At 46.5% G+C, this 23878-nt stretch overlaps 5 non-coding genes across 5 annotated transcripts; all 5 read right to left on the bottom strand.

Moving 5' to 3' along the window:
• Nucleotides 1-663: 663 nt before the first annotated feature.
• On the bottom strand, nt 664-736 carry trnaq-uug (transfer RNA glutamine (anticodon UUG)). The gene has a single exon. It is a non-coding gene; the product is annotated as a tRNA-Gln (tRNA).
• A 7372-nt stretch (nt 737-8108) lies between these two features.
• trnar-acg (transfer RNA arginine (anticodon ACG)) lies at nt 8109-8181 on the bottom strand. The gene has a single exon. It is a non-coding gene; the product is annotated as a tRNA-Arg (tRNA).
• Nucleotides 8182-8578: 397 nt separating this feature from the next.
• LOC148643016 (U5 spliceosomal RNA) lies at nt 8579-8695 on the bottom strand. The gene has a single exon (XR_015929303.1). It is a non-coding gene; the product is annotated as a U5 spliceosomal RNA (small nuclear RNA).
• Nucleotides 8696-9086: 391 nt separating this feature from the next.
• LOC148643015 (U5 spliceosomal RNA) lies at nt 9087-9203 on the bottom strand. Its single transcript, XR_015929376.1, has one exon. It is a non-coding gene; the product is annotated as a U5 spliceosomal RNA (small nuclear RNA).
• A 393-nt stretch (nt 9204-9596) lies between these two features.
• On the bottom strand, nt 9597-9711 carry LOC148643014 (U5 spliceosomal RNA). Its single transcript, XR_015929373.1, has one exon. It is a non-coding gene; the product is annotated as a U5 spliceosomal RNA (small nuclear RNA).
• Between the last annotated feature and the right edge of the window lie 14167 nt (nt 9712-23878).

The following is a 23878-nucleotide window of genomic DNA, read 5'->3' as shown; positions in this document are numbered from 1 at the left end:
AGACCAGCCATATACTGTATGTTTATGTTCCAAAATTAATGTCGTTTATGGCCTTCACACGCGTTGCAGTATGCTCCTATTCTTTTTATGCTCAGGCACTAAGATTTCCCTTCAGTGGTAAAATTCCATATAAATATTCAATACTTAAACGGGCACAGTTAAGACATTAAATATACATATACATATACAAATTGTATACAGCATGGACTAAACTTTTACGTGTTCCTTATATGCTATATATGTATATATTAGCACCAATGTCATTCTTAAAAACTAATATGAAATTGTCAGGGACATTCAGCTATATACAAAGACGAGACAGACAAAGTAATAATTCTATATTAACGTGGCCTACATATTGACGCAATGATCGAACTAAGTGACGTGTTCTGATTCAGATCCCCTGCAGTTCATGCCAATTAGAACAATAGCAATGCTGAGTCCTCCCCACCCTACTGAGCACAAATTCAGCTGCTCTCCAGTTCTGTTCTGCATGTTTTTTCATTGCAATTGAGCTCGGAGCTGGAGATGATCTCCATACAGTTCTGTGTTAACTAGCCCGCACTTGGGTGCTAATTTACGGGTTGTGGCAGATGCTTTTCTATAGTTCATATACATGACGGCAACCTGTTACCGAGGAACCTGAGAGGTTTGAAAGCCTCACGAGCCAGGCAGGACTCAAACCTACAATCTTCTGATCCAAAGTCAGACGCGTTATCCATTACACCACTGGCCCGTAGAACATGCGCTTGCACTCCACCACAGAGAGCTCTACACTGCTACTAGTAGTACACTTCCCCATCTAAATTTTCACAGCAAGAAACTTGTTTCCTACTATTTTTATCAGGTTTAAAATATCATCTCCTTAAAACAGAAAAAGTGTTGGTGTGTCGTGCTGAAATTCTGATTGATTTTGAATTCAAAGAAAAAAGGTTTTCTTCCAAAACACCGTGAAATTGTCACATCTTGCAGACAATAGGTGTATTCCATGTTGAAAAGAGAAGAAAGAAAACCATGGAGCCTTTTACAGGTGTGAGGCTTCTTCAGGTGTGAGAAGACCTCACGGCCGAAACGCTGTGTTTCCGTTCTTCTCTTTTCAGCATGCAATAAACCTATTACTTGTTCCTTTGCAGCCGAGGCATGCTGACGTAGCTACCCAGCTGAACATCTTGCAGACTCTACAGTGCTTCTCTCCTGTAGAAGTAAAGCAGGGCTTGCTGGGTGAGCTTTTGCTCCGGTAAATTAGGTCACGTGTCATGTTAAATCACTTCTTCTAAACACAACATTTGCTGGTGCTAGCTTTCCCCATGAAAAGAGACATTTCCCTTACAGTACATGACATATCGTTTTTATTCTATCAATAAGTATAGAAATTAAACAAAAGAAAAAATGGTGTCGCCAAAGAATGCACAGCTCTGTCGCCTTGGGGAGGTGTCAAGGGCATTGAGCTCCTTGGACATGAGAAGTGCCAGATAAATGCCATTTCTCATCATTTCTCTTGGTGTCAGTTCTGCTATTAAATGGGACGGAGGCAACGGGCTCAGAGAGCAGGTTAAGTGCACACCGACCGCAGATGTGTCCAAGTGTCTGTAAAAGCGCGGTGCTCTGCTGGCGCTGTTCCCTAGTGGCTTAAAGTGACTGCCTAGTAAGCAGGCGATCCTGCGTCTGAATACCAGCGGTGCCTCTCTCCGTGTCTTGTTGTGCCGCATGTCTCATTTCAGACAAACATGTACAGCTTGGTTCAGTTTAATGCAAGAATTCATTTCCTTTCTGGAATAACTTGTTTTTGAAGAAATCCATACAGCTTGTGAAAGATGAAATCCATTTCTTGGTTGTCAGTGGAAAAAGATTGCCGGCTGCAAGAAGCGCAAGTGATTGTTTTCTTTGACCATAAACCTGCAAATGTAGGGCACACAAAAGACTGTCAGACTCTGTGGTGCTGAAAAGTTGGTGGTTCAAGCCCCTCCAGTATGCGTGTCTCAGTTTTTCCAATGTAAACATCATCACCATCGCTAAAGAAGATGGCAGAGAAGACTCCACAGCCGAAACGTTGTGCTTCTTTTCTTCTCTTTTCAGCATGGAGTAAACCTTTGCTTTATCCTTTGCAGCCTAAGCATGCTGACGCAGCTACCTTTCTCTTAACACGCCTCAATCGACAATCAAATTGCAAAAACTCATCAAAGCACTCGATAGAGTATTTGAATCCACAAGTAGCTACAAGCAACTTTGTCCTGGCTTGCATGAAAGTCGGAAAATGTCAAAAAGAAAAAGATGGTGGCTTTTTCATATTCGTTCTTTTATTTTTAGTTCGTTGCTTCTTCTGTCCATTGTCCTCCTGCCTGGCTCTTGACCTGTGACTGTTTGAACGCACACAGTAGACTTTCATGCAGGGGATTTGTCCTGAGCCTCTGTGAAAGACCCACCCACCCCCATAAATAACTGCTCTAGAAACACATGAATGCAAAACTAAACCACAGCTTAAAGAGGAGCTTGTCATGACCGCCAGGCAGTTAAGACCAACTCTTAAGCGATCTAATCAGCACCAGCAGTGGGTGATTATTAACAAACGCCGCCGCACGAGTTAACCCACCTGCACACACTCCACCGTGCGGTACGCAGTGCTATTTTTACCATCTTTACCTGCTTCCCGCTGGTATTGAGTCTACTCCTTGAGAGCTCTACCTGGCATTTTTTCCATTACCTCGTTTATTCTGGATATTGGACTCCCCTTCTGCCTTTTCGACTTTGGACCTCGCCTCTCACCTCGGACTGTTTGCCACCAGTGTTCTCCCTGGATTACGACTTACCTTACGCCTCTTGACCACGAAACAAAGCAAAGCAGAGCAAAACAAAATGAACAAACGAAAACCCTCACGTCACGCACTTGCATATAACGCCGTTACGTGCCCAAGCGGGATTGTACATCATCCTAGCACTGCACCCCGGGGCGTACGGTATATGGGAACGAGCACACGCCACGAATCGTCTCGAATCACTCCCTACAGCTGTAAGGCTTCATGAAGCGTGCACCCCCAACATTCTTCTTTGCGCATCTGTGAAAGGTAAACTCTTGAGCAAACTCTGAACCAGCTCTAAGGAAACTAATCCGATTAGACGTTACTTTGACTCATCTTTTAAGGGACCCTTGTTAATTGGAGAAATCAATGATTTTGAATGAATTCTGTATGCGTTAAAAGACAGCTATACACAGAAAACATGCAGGACACTTCTCATGATGTTTCCCGAGCCAAAACACAGTGCGTTTTTCCAAGCCATCTCACAAAGCCCGCCCACTGAAAACTGCAGCAAATCGTGTAAAGACGTTCAACTTTGTAACTACTGCACGCACAGGAAGCAGAATAAATTCCTCTTTTCAAACTGTCAAAGGTTTGCTTTGCGAACACTGCAGGACATCGCACAATCTCTTTTGAACGGGGACAAACGATTTCTTATGGGGCACAGTAAGTACAGACGTTTAAAAAGCTCCACTCATGCCGATGATGCAGCATGAAGAAGCGCAACCTAACGTTTGCATTCCTAGCAAATTCCTTTTATTTTTTGATAAATAAAGACAGTCTTGTTTAACAAACAACCCACACAACATTTTACATTGTCAATTCAATTCAAATCAATGTATTTCTATATAGCGCCTTTCACAACAAGGTTGTCCCAAGGCACTTAACAATGCAAGTTGTTAAGAGCCTTGTGTCTAATATGCCGCCTAGGTTACGTGCTGTCTCTTTGAGGCAAATGTTTAAATCCTCTGAGTTAAGTGCTGAAGTTATAGTAGTCCTATCAGTATTGTTGCCTCCGATCAACAGATCCTTATTTTTCTCAGAGTTGAGTAACAAAAAGTTTTCACACATCCAAGTATTTCCTTCCTTAATGCATTTAACTAAACTGATAATAGAAGAGTTGTCGTTTGGTGTAAACAAAATGTTTATTTCTGTGTCATCAGCATATGAATGAAAGTTCATATTATTTTTTCATATTATCCTACCTAGCAGCAGCATGTAGAGAGAGAGAGCAATATTGGTCCCGGCACTGATCCGTCTGGTACCCCAAATTGAACTGGTGACATTGATGAAGCAGTACAATTATTAGATATTTGAACATAATGAAAACGATGAGTAAAGTGTGAAGTAAACCATTGAAGGACGGTTCCAGATAAGCCAACCTCAAACTCAAGCCTGTGTAACAAAACAGAGAGGTCAACCGTGTCAAAGGCAGCTCTAAGATCTAGAAGCACAAGCACTGTTGCATTCCCCGCATCAGTAGCTAAGAGAATATCATTTATGACTCTTGTTAATGCAGTTTCAGAAACCAGACTGAAATTTCTCAAGTATATTATTTGAATCCAGATACGATTGACGTTGGGCAACAACTATTCTCCCAAGACTTTTAGATTGAAATGGGACCTTTGAGACAGGCCTGTAGTTGTTAAGAACTTGTGGATCCAAATTTGACTTCTTAAGGAGCGGTCTAACAACAGCTACCTTAAATTGATCAGGTACAACGCCTGACGCAAGCGATGCATTCATCATACTAATTATAGGTCCTGCCAGTCCTTCGAGGGAATCTTTGACTAGCTGAGTGGGGATGGGATCTAGCGAACAGGTGGTTGACTTTGTCTTACGTCTGTGTTCATGAGTCCACCATAAGAAGAAATCTGAACAGGAGTGGTGATCATGCGAGGTCACCATGGAGGAAACCACTGCTCTCCCCCCAAAAAAAACCACCACTGCCCCTCTCAAGTTTGCTAAAGACCACATGGATGTTCCACAGCAACTCCTGGAACAATGTTCTGTGGACAGACGTGACAAAAGTTGAACTTGTTGGTAATTGTGCACAGCGTTATGTTTGGAGATAACAAAACACTGCATACCAACTCCAAAACCTCATCCCACCTGGGAAGCATAGCGGAGGCTGTACGGCTTGCAATCATCGAGGGACCGATGAATTCCAAGATGTATCAGGAAATTCTACAGCAGAATGTCAGGGTGTCTGCCTGTGATCTAAAACTCGAAAGACGCTGGGTCATGCAGCATGACAAAAACAAAGGAGTACATCAACAACAGAGTGGCTGAAACAGAAGAAATTCCGTATTTTGGGATGGCCAAGTAAGAGTCCTGACCCCAATCCCATCGAAGTGCTGTGGCGTGATCTGAAGCAGGCCGTTCAGCGCAAGACATCCCAAAAATATACATGAACTGAAACAGTTTTTCATAGAGGAATAGGCCAAAATACCTCCTAACCGCTGCTCAGGTCTGACCAGCCGCTACAGAAAGTGGGGGTTGAGGTTTTTGTCATAAAGGAGGTTCCACTAGCTCCTTAATATAAGGGTTCACGTACTTTTTCCATCAATGACCTTGATTGTTTAAACCATTTGGTCAATAAAGAAACAGCAATGTCAAATGTTGGGCGTGTGTTGTTTGTGAAATCAGACTCTCTTTATTAATTATTATGACTTAGATAAAGATAAGATCACATGTTAGGAGCCATTCATGCAGAAATCCACATCATTCCGAAGGGCTGTTTACAAAAGTTTTTCTCCCAACTGTATGTGAGAGAAAAGCAGAGACGCTCACTGAGTAAGGTGGGGTTGCAGCTTTGCAAATCACAAGGACATTTGTACGCTCAAAATGGGACAGGAGCACCCCAGATGGGACTCAAACCCACAATCCCTGGCTTAGGAGGCCAGTGCCTTATCCATTAGGTCACTGGGGCGGGTCGATCATGCTGATGAAGAGCCAGTTTTTTTTTTCCTTTGCTTTTTCAAAGGGATCCCCAAAATTAGGAAAGTTAGGCAGCAGAAGGTTTACTGTGACCTGAGAAGGACCGGCATCCAATCACGGTGGTACACACACACACGCTCTCACTCATCTGAGCTACACGGCTACCAAGATGATCTCAGGTGCGCCGAGCTGGTACGGAACATATTGAACTGATCGACGGCGAATTGTCTCTCAGACAGGCTTTTCACCTCTGAGCTCCCTGACTGACAGTAATCAGCTAGGTAGTGAAACAGTCAGCTGCTTCTAAGCCTTAAACAGCTGCATCTCGGCGCTTCCACGGAGAGATGATTTGAAAGCCGAACATCGCCCATTGGGAACACCTTACTATCACTAGTTTAAGAGACTCTTAAGGTCTTGCAGAGGTGCCTGTCTAATAGCATGCGCTTTGCAAGCTATAGGTGTTTAGGCTAAGGCAGAATGCCTGTTAACAAAATGTTTTTCTAAAGGGGCCTCGCACTCTTTTCCAAGCAATGGTCACCATCCCCACCGAGTGTCCCAATGTAGTCATGTCCTAGGACGTCACCTGTTAGTCTCCATTTGTCTGCCACCAACACTTTAGGTTACGGGGTCACAACCGCACCCCGGAGACCAGAGGAGCCGTTGGCGTTCTGGCAGCGCAGATTGGGCTGAAGGTGGGGCGCTTGAATCTCCCTGTTGGAGGCCGTCTGAAACTGACCCAAGCCTTTCCTTTGACTTAAATCACTTGTTTCCTTTGAGCCGTTTCAAAGACTGCTCCAGAGTTTACCTTGCACAGATGCGCAAAGATTAATGATGGGGGTGCACGCTTCCAGGCGCCTTACAACTGTAGGGACTGATTAGAGACAATTCGTAGCGTGTGCTCATTTCTCTCTATTCCCCGTGTTGCAGTGGTAGGATGACATAAATTCCTGCTTCGACACGTAACGGCATTATAATCAAGTGCAGGAGCTGAGGGCTTTAGTTTTGTTTCGTTTTCCATGGCGTTCGTAAGCGCGCAAATCAAAGGCAATTTCTGCGTCTAACACGAATGTAAATGCTTTTGAAAGTGCAGTGTGGTGCAGCTTGTAAAAACCATTTGTGGTTTTTTGATGTTTTTTCTGTCTGCCAAAGTTGCATTTTGACATCCGGACTGGGGGATTTTATCATTTGAACGTGAAGCCAGCCTTAAACCCTCTGAGGCGTGTCTGTCTGCCGGCACGAATCTTGTGAAAGGTATTTTTTTTAACGGAGAGCGACTTTAAAAAGGTTTCCGCTGCCACCTCGCACTCCGTGTTAGATTATAGGAGGAATGCGGCGGCAACGAGCTCGCTTTTGTCGTGGCCGAGTGGTTAAGTGCGTTGGGGACTCCCCGCGCAGGATCGGAACTTGACGACTCCGGCGTCTGCCGCACGTCGCCTTGTGCCTGCGCGGCAAAGGCAAAGTGCCGCTTCTCCTTTCCCGGTACTATAAAAACGCTAAATCGCTTGGACCCGCTGCCATGGAAAGCAATTCTTCAGATAACCACACATTTTGCGTTCGCACCTCTGGTGCTCTACTTATGCCTTTGAAAACCTAATGAATAAAGCTGAAAGAACCGACACGATATGTAGGTGCTCGTAAAGCACGCAGTAAAGAACTGTTAACAGCAAGGGTTTCAGTGGGTTAACTGAGGAGAAGGCGTCATCGCTAATTGTTGACTTTTTATTTGGTGTTAGAAACACTCTTACTGTGCATGACGTGCAACAAATGTAGCCACAGAAATTGCATCACGCTTTCATGTATGCTATTGCAGACACCAACGTTGCCTAGATAGAAAACCGAAATAGCCGTGGGTTTGCTTGCTGGTCTGAAGGATCTCTCTTCGAATCTCTATCATTTGTCAATGGAAGTAAAAGGCGCTGAAATCTTATACGTTCAGAATCAAACCCGCAGCTGTTGTTCGACTTTATTTCTTGACTAATTATAACTGAGTGTCGCATGAGCAGTTACGTAAACTTGTCTGGTATATTTGAACACAAATGCCGTTCTTCAATTAAAACTAACAGTACATTGTCAGGGACATTCAGTTCTATACAAACAAGAGACAGACAAGAGAATATTTCTACCGTTCATGTGGACTACGTGTTGACTTACTGATCGGAATAATTGAAAAGTTCGGGCTCATAGCCGATGCAGTGCGTGCTAATTAGAACAACAGCAACGCTGAGCTCTCAGCACAGTACTGAGCCCAGGTGTTTTTCTAAAGCTGTCAGGTGCAGTTCATGTACATGAAGGAAATCTCTTACTGGGTGTGATTACAATGCAGTAAGTAGCACAGACTGCTTAGGGAGTAGCCCGATGCATTTAAAAACGACCCGAACCAGGCAGGAGTCGAACCTGCAATCTCCTGATCCGTAGTCAGACGCGTTATCCATTGCGCCACTGGCCCTGTTGTGATACTGCAGGACTGTAACCCAGTGAGATCAGCACTGCAACTAGTAAACTATTACCCCCGGTCCATTCTTTTCCAAAAGTGAGAAACATCTGTTTTCTACATTTTGTCTGTTTTAAAACCATATCTCTTTAAACCAAACCAAGAGTTTGTCTTTTGCACTGATATTCTGATTCATTTCGATTTCAAAGAAAAAAAAACATTATCTTCCAAAGCATCATAAAATTGTCCCTTCTTCCAGACTCTACTTCTCTCTTGTAGTAGTACAGCAGACCTTTCCAGGTGAGCAGATCACAGAGTCCAAAATGAGCTTTCTCCATCAAGCAAAGTACCTGAACACGACTCTGTCTTGTCATGTTCAGTACCTGAACATGACTCTGACCAGCCCAGCCGTACCCCACCCGAAGGCAGGGAAGCGCAAAAATTGCATGGAACTCATTCATGCTCCTCTCCACGGAAATCTTTAGTAAAAGGTGAAAGATTTGTACGAGATGAAGAGAAACCAGAGTGCGTGGCTGCATAGCTGCAGGAGCCCAGGCCGCCTTCAAGGCCTCTGCCCTGCCGGTCGTGGTTGGCAATACACCTGGCCTTACAAACGAGCCAGTGGGGCCCGTTCAGCTCCGGGCTCATCGCCTGCGGCTCACGGCTTGCGAGCGTGCCCAATCCGTGCGATAACTCGGAAAACACCCGGCCACACTGTGCCGGAAACGACGCACTCTGGGAAGCCGCTATGCAAAGCGAGGTCCCAAGATCCCCTGCGGCCGGACACTTCCCGCCCCCCAAAGAAAAAAGCGCCAATCAGACGGCCGGAGACCGAGGACTCGCGGAGCAGACTGCCACAATCGCCATAACAAGACCGATTGCGAGCGTTTTTGTTTTCTCTCTTTGACCAGCCAGGCTGCGCCCCACCCGAAGGCAGAGAAGCACACAAATTGCATGGAACTCATTCATGTGCCTCTCCACAGAAACCTTTAGTAAAAGGCGAAAGACTCGTACGAGATGAAGAGAAACCAGAGTGCGTGGCTGCACAGCTTCAGGAGCCCAGGCCGCCTTCAAAGCCTCTGCGCTGCCGGTCATGGTTGGCAATGCACCTGGCCTTACAAACTAGCCAGTGGGGCCCGTTCAGCTCCGGGCTCATCGCCTGCGGCTCTCAGCTTGCGGCCGTGCCCAATCCGTGCGATAAGTCGGAAAACACCCAGCCACACTGTGCCGGAAACGACGCACTCTGGGAAGCCGCTATGCAAAACGAGGTCCCAAGATCCCCTGCGGCCGGACACTTCCCGCCCCGCAAAGAAAAGAGCGCCAATCAGACGGCCGGAGACCGAGGACTCGCGGAGCAGACGGCCACAATCACCATTACAAGAGCGATTGCAAGCGTGCTTGTTTTCTCTTTTTGACCAGCCCAGCTGCCCGCCACCCGAAAGCAGGAAAGCACAAAAATTGCAGGGAACTCATTCATGCTCCTCTCCATGGAAATCTTTAGTAAAAGGAGAAAGAGTTGTACGAAATGAAAAGAAACCAGAGTGCATGTCTGATTAAGGCCATTTAAGGCCTTAATCAGGCAATTAAGGCCCACACCGATCCTGAGCCTCAGAACTCCGGGCGCAATTAAGGCCCAAACCAGTTCTGACCTTCAGAACTCCGGGCGCAATTAAGGCCCACACCAGTCCTGAACTTCACGGTAAGGGTCCAAAACCCGTTCAAAAACTCCACGCGCAATTAAGGCATAAACCAGCTTCGAACGCCTGTACACAATACCGCGGAACCCCTGCCAGACCAAATTCTGGGCTTACAGCAAACAACCCATTACATACACCGGTGTCTTCCCCGGGCCAGAGGAATTCAGAAACTCACGTTTACTCCGTCATCTCGGGCGATTCTCGCAGGGAGCAGAGATTTCCCAATCGGTCAGAGAGAGTCGGGACTTTTAAATAAAAGAGGAGTCCTTACCTCTTAGTTATGTGCGCGCTGACCATCTCTCCTGCCGATGGGAAGTTCTGCGCCTTCTGGAGCATCCGCCGACTACGCCAAATTTGTTGTAACAGAAGAAATAAGGTTCTTGATCCCGAGATGAAGTAAAACAGATGAGTTTATTGCATGCAAGGAACAATAAAGCCGAAGTCTTGTTTCCCGCAAGAAACAACAAAACCGAAGTATTGTTCCCCGTACTGTTACAAACTTTTGGGTTATATAGTGTTTTCTTCTCCGTTTCTGACGTCACTCGGTCTGATGGTAAAGAGGGGGGTTCATGGTATTTGGCCAGTTTACGATGTTCTGGACAAATGGTCAGTTTAACATTACACACAGGGGGGTTCCTAGCTTGCATCTGCAATCCTTATCAGTTAACCCCCCTTTCCTGCCATAAACCCCAGCTTGTGACTTGAAAGTCTAAACCCCCTACAGAAAGGATTAAATTCAAACCCCCGTCTCCACATCTTTCTTCAGTATCTTAATAAAGTGAAGGAGCTGCCCCTTCGCCAAGGCGGTGTGGGGCAGAATGGACAACATAATGCAACTCCTGGAAACGAATGCGGTGCTCAGCTACCAGTACATTCTGCTGGGGCTGGCACCTACCGGACTGGACAGGGGGACGCAGTTCCTGATGTGGCTGCTGCTGTCCCTCACAAAGAAAGGCCTGTGGGACGCGAGAAACAATCTCATCCGGCACAACAACAAGTGGGGAGCGAGGGAGCTGGAAGAGAGGATCCTGGCGGACCTCAGGAGGAGGATGAAGAGCGACGTTGCTAAATGGGGTTTCCCCACGGCAAAGGAGCACTGGAAAGGCCTATGGACCCTGTACAGGGATTAATGGTTTACAGCAAGCGGTAGGGTTTGGAGGGACTCTCATAATAGCGCAAATCCGCCCACCCTTGCAAGGATTGATAACGGACAATCACCGCCGTTCCGCCGATGTTTTAATTTTGTGGAGTGTTATCGTGTGAGATGTTTCCCTTTGAGATGTGTTTTTTTTCGGAATAAAGTATATTTTATAAGAAAAAAAAAATATTGTACCATAAAGATTTCCATGGAGAGGACTATGGTTTCCTGCAGGACTATGCCGGTAGGAGGACCAGGTTCCACAACTTCAAGGGGCTGTGTCGAGGCGATCCACAGTACTGTCAGGACCAGCCGTGGCAGTTTTAGGATTCCCATTCTGGAACATAGATGAGGCACATGGTACAGTTCCACTATAATTTTGAATATATTTTCCTAGCAGGACCTACAGTACAGTACCTAACTACCTGCAGCTACAAAGGGGCACCCCCCTCTTTGATCGGGTTTGGACGTTTAACCCTATTCTGTGTTCTCCGGCGCCATTTGAGGTGGGCGATACAACCGGAGGTGGTTGCGATGCACCCACTTGTAGACCAGAGATTGCCTTCCCTTCTCAATCTGAATTCGATAAGCTACCGGTGATACCTTATCGACAATCTCGTGGGGTCCTGTCCAACTGGGTAAGAACTTCCGGGCCACCCCTGTGGGTTTGGCAAATTGGAAGTACAGGACCTTGTCTCCTACTTGGAGTTCCTGGTTAACTGCCTTTCGGTCATAGTATGCTTTCCTACCCTCTGCACTCCTTCCCAGATTGTTCTGGGCAAAAGCAAAGGTTGCCTGCAGATGTGCTCGCAAGTCTGACACATACTGATGGGCCGTAGCAGCCCCCGTCGTGCTCAGGTCCTCCACCCCATAAAGACAGTGTAGGGGAAGAGTCATCTTCCGACCTGTCATCATCTCAAAAGGTGGGACCCCCGTAGAGCAATGGGGCGTAGCTCGGATGGCCATCAGAACCAGGGGCAGCTTAATGTCTCAGTCCCTACTGCTGTTGGAGACAAACTTTTTGAGCATACTAACCACCGTTCGGTTTGCCCTTTCTGCCTGGCCCGAGGATTGAGGGTGGTAGGAGATATGCAACTGGGTCTTGACCCCAAGCATATTCCACAGGGTTGCCATTACTGTAGCTGTGAAATGGGTTCCCCGATCCAAGACCACGGTCAGGGGGAATCCCCATCGACTGAACACATGGTTCACCAACAGCACTGCAGTTGTCTCTGCCGTGTCGTTGGGTGCTGGGAGGCACTCAATCCATTTTGTGAATGCACACGTAACAGTGAGGAAATATTTGTTCCCTCTGGATGACCTCACCAGCGGCCCCACCCAATCCATTTGAAGATTGGACCAGGTGAATGTCATGCCCTTTTTCTGGAGTGGTGCACGGTGCAAGGGCCGTGATGGTTGGAACTGGCTACACGTCAGACACCCCTTTACATACACGGCGATGTCTTGGCCCATGTGAGGCCAGAATGCCACCTGCTGGATAGTGTCGTATGTAGCCTTGATTCCCCGGTGACCCCCACAGGGTTCGTCATGAGCGTGTTGGATCATGACCCCCCGATGACAGTGGGGAACTACCCACTTTGGGACACCTTGTGCAACTGGTACACAAACCAACAACCCCTTTATAATTTTTAGGTTGTCTTTCACCTCTGCCAGCTCCTTCAGCTCCAGAGACTGGCTCAGCACCTGCTCCGAAAGAGGTTGACGCACTGGGTCAGCGATATGCTGATACATTTGCCCAATTGCTGGGTCCTGTTTCTGCATTTCCGCAAGATCGGTGTTAAAACCCTGTGACCCAAGCACTACAGATTGAGGGTCAGCTCTGACATCCTGTCTAGCCCTGCTTCGGGTGACCGCCTTGACCTCAGCCACGAATTCTGGGGGTAGCCATTCCTGCTGGAACTGCCAGGGTTCACCCTCTAAGGCGCCAGATTTGGCCTGCTGGAGGGTGATCAGCACCCTAGCTACTTCCGCATGCTGACTAGTCTTTGGTCCTAGCTTATAGCGGGTCGGCCCACAGGGAGTATTGTCTTGCCAGACTACTCCTACCCCTGCTAGCACCTGCTGTTCGTGGCGAAAAGAGCAACCGTCAACATAGGCCATGGGTAAGCCCTGGCCCACGTTCTCATCGTAGTACCGATGATTGTTCGGTAGCTCAGCAGCGGGAATTGTTTCTGGAGCTTCCATGTCAGTGTCACAGCCGTGACACACTTGGCCCAAAGCCAGGCCCTGTCCCAGGTACATTTTCTTGCTCTGTGCATAACGTACCTCTATCTCATAGCCTTGTAGGGCCATCATTCATGCCACAATCCTGCTATTTGACACCCTGCCCGCTTTCAGTCTCTGGCTATGCAGGAATGTCACAGGTTGGTGGCAGGTTTCGATGATGATCTTTTGTCCCCCAACATAACTACGGAAGTGTTCTACCGACCAGACCGTAGACAACAGGGCCTTCTCGCAGTCCAAGAACTTTTGCTCCACTGGGCTCAGGGCTCGACTGGCATATGCCACCACCCTTCGCTCTTGGTTATATTCCTGACTCAGAGCAGCCCCAAGGCAGTGCTCTGAGAACCCTGCTTCAAGGTAGAAGACCTTATTTTTGTCAGGGTAGGCCAAGCTCGGCGCACTACCGAGTCTGCGCTTCAGCTCCATCACAGCCTGTTCTGGGGAAGGCCCCCACTCAAAGGGCATGTCTTTCTGCAACAGCTTGTGGAGGGGCCTTGCTATTTCAGCGTAATCCTCAATGAACTGCTGGGAATAATTACATACTCCCAGAAAGCTGCGCAGTTCAGACAGGTTAGTGGGCGACTTCATATTCTGGATAGCTTGGACTCTGCTGGACTGTGGCTGTATGCCTTGGGCTCCAACCAACAGTCCCACGTACTCCACTTGGGTCCTACACCACTGTCCCTTAGCCAGGGACAGTTTGGCCCCTGCACAGGAGAGCTGGGTCAACACATGCCTGATCTCGGCCATGTGTTCTTCCCAGGTCTGACTCCTCATCAGAATATCGTCCACATAGACCAGGTTGCCCCTGGCGGCTGCATCACTCATGGCTTTGTGCAGAAATATGTTGAACTCCGCTGGGGAGTTGGAATACCCAAAGGGGCATCGATTCCAGGTGAACTGCCTGTTTCCAAAGGAAAAGGCCAGTTTGTACTGGTCTGTTGGTTCTACCTTAAGGGTCCAGAACCCATTGGCCACATCCACTGTGGTGAAATATTTCGCTGTTGTCACCTTGAATAACTCCTGATCTAGGTAGATCATTGGCCATCGTTACAAAGGAACCTGTTTATTCAGCTGCCGGTAGTCAATGGTCAGACGCCATTTACCATTGGGTTTCAGCACCGGCCACAGTGGGGAGTTATAAGTGGAGTTACACTCCCTTATGATCTGACGCTCTAGTAGAGCATCCAACGTCTGCTTTATGGACTCGTATGCCGTGAGGGGAATGCGATACTGCCTGACATAGGTTGGGCGGGCGCCAGGGGCCGTTGGAATGCGCACTGTGTTCAAATCCGTCACCCCGCAGTCATAGGCGTCCCGTGCAAACACTTCCCGGAAATCCTGGAAATTCTGACGCAGCTGCTGACGCTGGCTTTCCGTTTCCAGGGCATCTGCCTTGCCAACCTGTTCCTGTACCTGCTCTAGGAACCCCGCTTTTGACGGCATGGCGGTATCCCGGGTCGTACTCTCGGCTGAGTGGTCCATCGGAACACCTGCGTGTACTGTGTACACAACCATCTCATCCTTATCGCTAAGGTCCACCCTGCACACCTCCTGGTTGCAGAATCCCTCTATTGGCATAATTGCAATCATCCGCCGGGGGTAGGTGTAGTACACCTGCTCGGTTCCCCCCTCCCTGGCCAAGGGACCAGGGAGCTGCCCCAGTACTGGGATGGCTAGTTCGAAATCATAGAAACCATTGTCAATTACCAGTCCCATGTCAGTGCGAGCAGGGATTTTGACATCTTGTTTTGCTATGTTCTGCACCAACAGGCAGGTGGCTCGGCCATTCCGTTCCAGTCTGGGGGTACAACAGACTGCTAGGTTCAGTCTGATAAACTGAGCTGATGGTTGGAAGAAAACCATCTCAGCGTCCATTCTCTGTCCCTTCTTTAGGACAAGGCGTACTGGAAACCCTGCTGTTGACGCAGGAACGATCAGGTCCGATTCGTTTACTACCTGGCAGGCCTGAGGAATCGTCTGACCTGACCGAATGTTCTCGGGGTCACCGCTTAGAGAGTGGGCATCTGGGTCCACCCGTGTCCACAGCACACTGTTTACTGTGTCCAGCTGGGCGCCCAGTCGAACCAATAGGTACTTCCAATAGGAAGTAGTGAGCAAACTTCCTTTTTCCGATGGAGATGGAAGCTACACAGCTTCCTTTGCTCCAAATGGACCTATGAGATGGGGGTGCCCACCACAGAACCTGTGACTGCGTCACCAGGGTCACCTGACAGCTTCGCGACAGGTCCTCGAACAGACCTTCACTGATTATGGACTTCTCAGAGCTGAGGCTAAGAATTACATCATCAACCTGCACTTCTGCCACCTGGACCCCCTCCCACCACCATGGGGTGGTAGTCCTGGACCCCCTGAGGTACCAGGGTGCACAGAAAGGACTCCCATTCATTACCGGACAGGGAGATCCACTCTTCTTCAGGGATGAAAAGGGGGTGTGCTTTACCTGGCGGGTCAAGCAGCTGCTTGGAGCACTGCTCCTGTAGTTGGGAGACCGTGGGAGTGCTGGCCTGGGCAGGACTTCCCTGTAGTTTTGGAAAGCAAGAAGAGACATTTATTCTCGTCCAGAGGAACCAGGAGGAACCTTCAACTCAGCTATAGTGTTCAGTGGGCACTGTGTGATCACAGCATAACCACTGAATCCCCCTTTTTGCTGTGCAACAGGCTTATGGTTTTTGACCTGAGCCCACAATTTTCCACGCTGGCAGTCCACCAGAGGCTCCAGCCTGTCAAGCAGGTCTTGGCCAATGAGTAGTGGCTCTGTTTTAAACCTAGAGATGTAAACAGGATGCACCACGTTCATTGGCCCGAACCTAAGTGCCACCCACACTCGGTGTGTGATCCTGGCATGATCCTGGGTATAGCTGGAAATATCTATCTTACACGGTTCTACCTTAAGTCTGATGCCTTTTCCTTTTGCTACTCGTTTGAGCTCGCTGAGTAGATCGGCTGACATCAAACTAATTTCAGCCCCAGTGTCAATCAGTGCTTCTCTATCTAAGACGTTTTCAAGAGAAACCTTGATATAAATACGCCTTGCTTTGCCTTTCTGGCTGAGATTCCCTAAGAATTGTTGGAAGCCTGCCTTTTCTTTGACTTCAGGGGCGGGGTCAGCGCCCAACTCAGAGTCACAGCCTTCTTCCAGGCAGGAACCCTCCCACCCAATCAGATAGACTGAGGGAGGGGCTTGGGACGGATCCCCGCCTCCTCCAGTGAGAAGGGGCATGGTCCCCCTAAGCTCATTCACACTTTCGGCATTCGGTGCGGAAGGTTTACCCTGTCCTGATCTCTCAGGCAGGGCTTGTTCAAGCCTGGCCAGGCGGGCTGCAGTTGACTCCCTTCGTCCAGTCTTATGATAGGCTCTGCCTGAGCCCTTGCCTTCCCCGTAGCGCTCACGGCGGCTCTGACGCTTAGTGCGGTCCTGCCTGCCTATTTTGCGCCGGGGCTTATAGGGCTCAGGAACCTCAGCTCGAGGGAGTCGTCAACCCTGCTGGCTTTAGTGGCGAACACGGCCGTTTTAGCAGGTTTTCACTCTGAGGAAGCAGAGACTTCAGCTCCCCAGGCTTTTTGAGCCAACCTTCTAATGTCAGCCATTTTCATCGCTTTTGCATCTGTGTGCATCACAATCATTTTCCTGACTGAGGGGTGCAGATTAGCAATGAATAAACCTTTGAAATTCACGTTCTCTTCGCAACCCTCTTCATTCCGCCCTGCAAAATAAGTGCGCCTAAGCCTCTCATAATAGTCGCGAGGGGCTTCAGCTTTTTCGTGCTTAATATGGTGCGCAGCGGCCACGGCAGCTATGGGATCGATAAAAGCCGAAAATTCTCCAATCATTGCCTGACACAGCTCCTCAAAGCTATTACAGACCTCCGGTCCTTGTCTGGACATCCACTCGTGTACCGCTCGGCTAGTAGTTTTCCTTACTAACATAGCCTTTTCCTGTTCGGACGCTCCGGGCATAAACTGCAAAGTATGTCTCAGCTCATCGATGTAGGTTTCCACATTATTCCCTGACACTGATGGGTCAAACCTTTCTACATCTTTGGCTAACTGCCTCAGGGAGTGGAGGTTAACTTTTACGGTTTCTCCGCGGGCAGGGGGACGGCCGTGATCAGGAGAAGGGGGTCTCTGCCTGAATTGCATCGCCCTTGCGTCTAGCGCAAGACTCGGCGATCTCCCCCATGCCGATCCAACCACAGACCCTGGCCGGGAGAAACCTCCTCCCGGCGCGCTGGGTGAGCGCTCCGGACTGCTAGGTGGGCTGGCATGCAAGTGGGATCTAGCCTGTTTTGCTTCCAGTACAAAAGCATCTAACTCCTTTTGCCTTTCCTGGCTGAGTTCATTTAAACTCTCAATTTCTTTTTCTTTTTCTTTCAAGCTCGCTTCCAGGTCTCTCCTAGCTACCTCAGCCGCAGTTTCTCTAGCAGACAGGTCATCTAATTTACCTAAAACTTCCCTGAGCCTGTCTTCACTTTCCTCATTTTTCACTCTCTTTTCTCTGATTATATCCAGCAACTCAACTCGCTCCGCCTTATATCTTTCTAGCTTTCCCTGAAGCTTTTGAAACTTTGTCAGCTCGGACAAAGACAGTTCCAGCTGTTTAGCTAGATTTAAGGCGAAACTCGATAGGACCTGAACTGCGTTCACGGACCCTCCTGTGTTAAGCTGGTTCGCTACTTTAGCTACTAAATCTACTTGCAGCTTCTCAATATCATCAAAGTTCAACTTTTCGATACCGCTCCAGTAACCAGGATTGTCGTCGCTAGAAATAGTACTTATAAGCGACTCCACTTCAGACATTTTAGCAGCCATTGTCATTATGTCAGAGAAACGTTAAGAGTATTACTTTTTTTTTTCCTTTTACTAAAATACAGTATGGAATTTAAACACCCGAGCAGATGGATTTCCAATCAGCACACGTTACACTAAACGCTAGAAAACAGGGGGATTTCTTTGCGCAGTTATCAGCACACCCGGTATTCGCGTATAGAAGCCGCGGCGCTGTGCTGAACTTGAACTCACAGCAATATCAGTTATTCTGTGCGATTGATTCTCATTTCATTCTAAACTCCGCCCACCCAGGGACGCCATTAAATGTAGTGGTTTTGATGGGTTTACTGAGACAATTATTAATTGTAGCAGTAATCACGAGGTTGTTCGTTGGGGCTTTTAGAAAATCAATCGTCAGAACAACTAACAACGCACACACACGGGTTCAATACACGGGATACATTTATTAATATAACTGTGCAACAAACATATACTAGTCTGCCTGGATACGAGCGGCAGACTTTACGGTGAGGGTTATCAATATACAAGGTATATAATCTCGAAGAGATGCAAACACAAAGAGATTATATAACAGAGAATATATGTCAATATATATCGTTCGGTTACCAAATCGCTAATCAGTGTTATTACCCACTGTTACTCTAAACTCGGAAGTAAATACATTACTCATGAATTAAATTGATAACAACTTGTGTTGAGGTACAATTGCATTCTCGAGACGCAATGTAGAACATGGGGTTTACTTATCCACTGTGTTGGGATTTGGAATTCCCGGCACGAACACCAAACCAGCTGACAGGCTCTGTTGCAGCCTCTGTTGCAGCGGTTGTCCAATGGGCGTTGTGACGGCGTCCTCTGGCTACCGGCCAACCAGTCGAGGTGCAGCTCGGAGTAGGACGGGCGGAGGAATCTAACTGCGGCGCGCAGGGCAGTCGTTGCTCCGAGGGGATCTACCAGCAGTCCGGCTGGCTAGTAGAAAGTCTCTATGCACAGAGTGTGACCGCGAGTCCTCACAAGTCACTCTTTTGCCTGGGAAGAAACTGGTTCGTTTCCGGTCCAGCGCTGCTTCTGAATAAGCTATTCAGGTTGTCGACGAGGGTCCAACTGTAGGCTGCCGTTGATCAAGCGGAGCATTCACGTTGGTAGAATTCTGAGTACGTACGGGATCCTCGGCCTCGCGCTTTGAACAAAGTCCAAGTCCTTTTGCAGACAACAGCAGTTGTCACGTGATTGTCTCTGAGGATGCGCGAAAATGGCCAAGGAGAGCCCAGAACTGAGCTTGCGCTCCCTTTTTGATCAAGACCCAGATGTGTGCTGATTGGTTGAGAGTTTGGCGGGCATTGGAGACCCACGTGGTATTACCACGCCCTGCCAGTCCCTGATTGGTTGGTCAAGGTGAGATATAAGTCACTTACTCTTGACACTTAGGAATGCAGTCCAGATGTCCATTCGGCACTCCCTAGACTGATAGGCGCCAATGGATGAACATTGATCATGATAGCCAGGCTCAGCTAATTGCATCCCCGTCTGGGAGCTTGTTTCTTATCACAAGAAAACACTCTTAAATCAGCTTGCATGAATTCTTTCTCTGTGGCTGCACCACAGAGATGGAGGGTGAGATGGGGCCTCTTTTAGGAGCATACCAACGCTTAATTCTGTCTTATTAACAAGCATTGCCGCTACACATACATATGTCTGACAATGAGGAATGGGCCCCTGAGACAGTCATTTGCCTGTTTCACAAATGATCGTATTTTACTAGAGATTCTGTTTGGGATTCAGATGTGCATTCGGACAGCAATCCCTTTCAAGAAATGATACGTTCTGGATGAGGTCAAAGGTGCTGGAACACTGTATTTAGGATGTGTTTGCAGAGACTGTGTGTCTCCTGCTTCAACGCAGTGATAAATAGATGTGCTCCTGTAATTCATTGGTACATGCCCAGGGCAGTAAGCAGTCCGAGGATTAATTTCCAGACGGCATAGAGCAGTGAAGCAGTGAAGTAGTGCAACACACTGGATCATTATATTATTAGAATCTATTCTACTTACATTATTACATTATACACAATTTGAGTTCATTTTAAAAAGTAAAAGGTAATGAAAGGAATGCATTTTCATAAGAAAGATAATACCGATATGCATGTGATAATCTTCCTTATATCATGTAGTGCGTCATTTGGACACTTTGTGGGATTGAAATACAAAGAAAATCATGTTCTATGGTACAAGATAAATACAAAACTTAAGCTTTTATTTTAATTAGATTTGTTTATAAAGCATAAGCAATCATTTATTACATTACTATATGTGAAAATAACATTTTTGCATCATATTATTACATACAGGTCTCTAGCTTCAACACAGTGATATATATATATATATGCTCAGTGATTTATTGGTACATGCCCAGGTCAATAATCAGAATGAGGATTTATTTCCAGACGGGCTACAGGTAGTGTTGTGAAATACTTCAACACACTGGATCGCAGATTTAGACCCCCTGCACTCTTACTCCTTAAAAACCAAAGAAATGAAGATATATAGCAATCACATTGCAACAGGGGTGACAGTGACTTAATGCTTATAATAGTGGACTTCTGGTACCTTTAGGGTACGGTGTTCCCTGAAGGGCTCTCAAACCCCGCATTTCAGATGCCTAGCTGTATCGCTGATGTGTTGCACCTCAGAATCACTTTTAAACCTTACCTCTGGTATCTTTAATCCCTATTGCTCAACGCATGGTGAAAGTATTGCATAAATGTGTCTGAAAATGAGCAATGGGCACCTGAGAGACTCATTTGCCTGTTTCACAAATGATCATATTTGACTAGAGATTCTGTTTGGGATTCAGTTGTGCATTCTGACAGTAATCCCTTTAAAAAAACGATACATTCTGGATGAGGTCAAAGGTGCAGGAACACTGTATTTAGGATGTGTTTGCACTTATTCTGTGTCTCTAGCTTCAACACAGTGATATATATATATATGCTCAGTGATTTTTTTGGTACATGCCCAGGGCAATAATCATTATGAGGATTTATTTCCAGATGTGCTAGGGGTAGTGTTGTGAAATACTTCAACACACTGGATCGCAGGTTTAAACCCCTTGCACTCTTACTCCTTAAAAACCAACAAATGCAGATATGTAGCAATCATATTGTAGCAGACACTCATTTGCCAGTTTTACAAATGATCATATTTTACTAGAGATTCTGTTTGGGATACAAATGTGCATTCTGACAGCAATCTCTTTCAAAAAATGATTTTACCTTATCGCGGCTTTGCCCTTCTTGCCTCTTTGGACAATATCTCCATCTTGTGGTCGTTGTTGGTAATGTCTAGACAACATCTCCATCCTGTGGTCGTTGTTGGTAATGTCTTCTTATGCCCTTTTTTATTTTAATTCTCTATTAGTTGATTCTAGAATCTCTACAATGGAGTTGAAAACATCAGTTTTATAGCAGACAATATGACATTATTTATAGTCCAATTAGAAACTTATTACCCTGTTTTTAACATAATAACAAATTAAAATTGATTAAAACTAAGTTTGGAACACCAGGGAACATAACAAATGATTTTTAGGAAAACCATGAGGTTCTCTGTGTCCGATGCCTGCAAGGGGAGAAAGCTAGAATCCTTTGATTTTTTCAAAATTTGAAAATAAACATCATATAACAACAGCTTTCATTCCTAGGAGTGAAAAATAACAATTTTTGAAGACATAGTAGTTTCTAAAACACTACAATAAAGTTAAACACATCAGTTTTATATTACATTATTTTTAGTGAAATTAGTCATTTTTTGCACTATTTTTAATAAAATATCTAATTAAAAGTGATTAAAATTAAGTTTGGAACAACAAGGAACACAAAAAAAAAAGATTTTTAGGAAAACCATGAAGTCCTCTGTGCCCGATGCCTGCAAGGGGAGAAAGCTAGAATCCTAAAAAAAAGTTATCAATTCTAGAGCCCAAGAGGAAAACAAGACAAATGTATATCTCCAAATAATTTTATGTGCTTCAGAAGAGCCCAGGAAAGTTTTTTGCATACATGAAACCACGCCCGTTTGCACGTAAGCAGACATGGTTGCACACATGACTGCATGAAAGCACACGTGCATGCGAAGTCATCCTGTTGAGCATTTCAAAAGCCGCACCACGCCGCACTTGAAATAGCTCTTACATTAGTGGTAGACGCAGGAATCGTCATTTTATTTACGCTCTTACCAACGTGATGGAAAGCAAAACAAAGCAAAGCAGAGCAAAACAAAATGAACAAACGAAAACCCTCACGTCCCGCACTTGCATATAAAGCCGTTACGTGCCCAAGTGGTATTGTATGTCATCCTAGCACTGCACCCCGGGGCGTACGGTATATGGGAACGAGCACACACCACGAATCGTCTCGAATCACTCCCTACAGCTGTAAGGCTTCATGAAGCGTGCACCCCCAACATTCTTCTTTGCGCATCTGTGAAAGGTAAACTCTTGAGCAAACTCTGAACCAGCTCTAAGGAAACTAATCCGATTAGACGTTACTTTGACTCATCTTTTAAGGGACCCTTGTTAATTGGAGAAATCAATGATTTTGAATGAATTCTGTATGCGTTAAAAGACAGCTATACACAGAAAACATGCAGGACACTTCTCATGATGTTTCCCGAGCCAAAACACAGTGCGTTTTTCCAAGCCATCTCACAAAGCCCGCCCACTGAAAACTGCAGCAAATCGTGTAAAGACGTTCAACTTTGTAACTACTGCACGCACAGGAAGCAGAATAAATTCCTCTTTTCAAACTGTCAAAGGTTTGCTTTGCGAACGCTGCAGGACATCGCACAATCTGTTTTGAACGGGGACAAACGATTTCTTATGATGCGCACTAAGTACAGACGTTTAAAAAGCTCCACTCATGCCGACGATGCAGCATGAAGAAGCGCAACCTAACGTTTGCATTCCTAGCACTGTTGCAACCTAGCACTGTTACATTCCGCGCATCAGTAGCTAAGAGAATATCATTTAAGGCTCTTGTTAATGCTGTTTCAGAAACCAGACTAAAATTTCTCAAGTATATTATTTGAATCCAGATACGATTGACGTTGGGCAACAACTATTCTCTCAAGACTTTAAGATTGAAATGGGACCTTTGAGACAGGCCTGTAGTTTTTAAGAACTTGTGGATCCAAATTTGACTTCTTAAGGAGCGGTCTAACAACCGCTACCTTAAATTGATCAGGTACGACGCCTGACGCAAGCGATGTATTCATCATACTAATTATAGGTCCTGCCAGTCCTTCAGGGGAATCTTTGACTAGCTGAGTGGGTATGGGATCTAGCGAACAGGTGGTTGACTTTGTCTTACGTCTGTGTTCATGAGTCCACCATAAGAAGAAATCTGAACAGGAGTGGTGATCATGCGAGGTCACCACGGAGGAAACCACTGCTCTCCCCCCCAAAAAAAACACCACTGCCCCTCTCAAGTTTGCTAAAGACCACATGGATGTTCCACAGCAACTCCTGGAACAATGTTCTGTGGACAGACGTGACAAAAGTTGAACTTGTTGGTAAATGTGCACAGCATTATGTTTGGAGATAACAAAACTCTGCATACCAACTCCAAAACCTCATCCCACCTGGGAAGCATGGCGGATGCTGTACGGCTTGCAATCATTGAGGGACCGATGAATTCCAAGATGTATTTGGAAATTCTACAGCAGAATGTCAGGGTGTCTGCCTGTGATCTAAAACTCGAAAGATGCTGGGTCATGCAACATGACAAAAATAAAGGAGTACATCAACAACAGAGTGGCTGAAACAGAAG

This window comes from Lepisosteus platostomus, chromosome 22 (genome assembly GCF_059453375.1).
Source record: "Lepisosteus platostomus isolate fLepPlt1 chromosome 22, fLepPlt1.hap1, whole genome shotgun sequence".
In the NCBI taxonomy this organism is placed as follows: domain Eukaryota; kingdom Metazoa; phylum Chordata; class Actinopteri; order Semionotiformes; family Lepisosteidae; genus Lepisosteus; species Lepisosteus platostomus.
The sequence above is the reverse complement of the archived record's forward strand: the minus strand, read 5'-3'. Positions and strand labels throughout refer to the sequence as shown.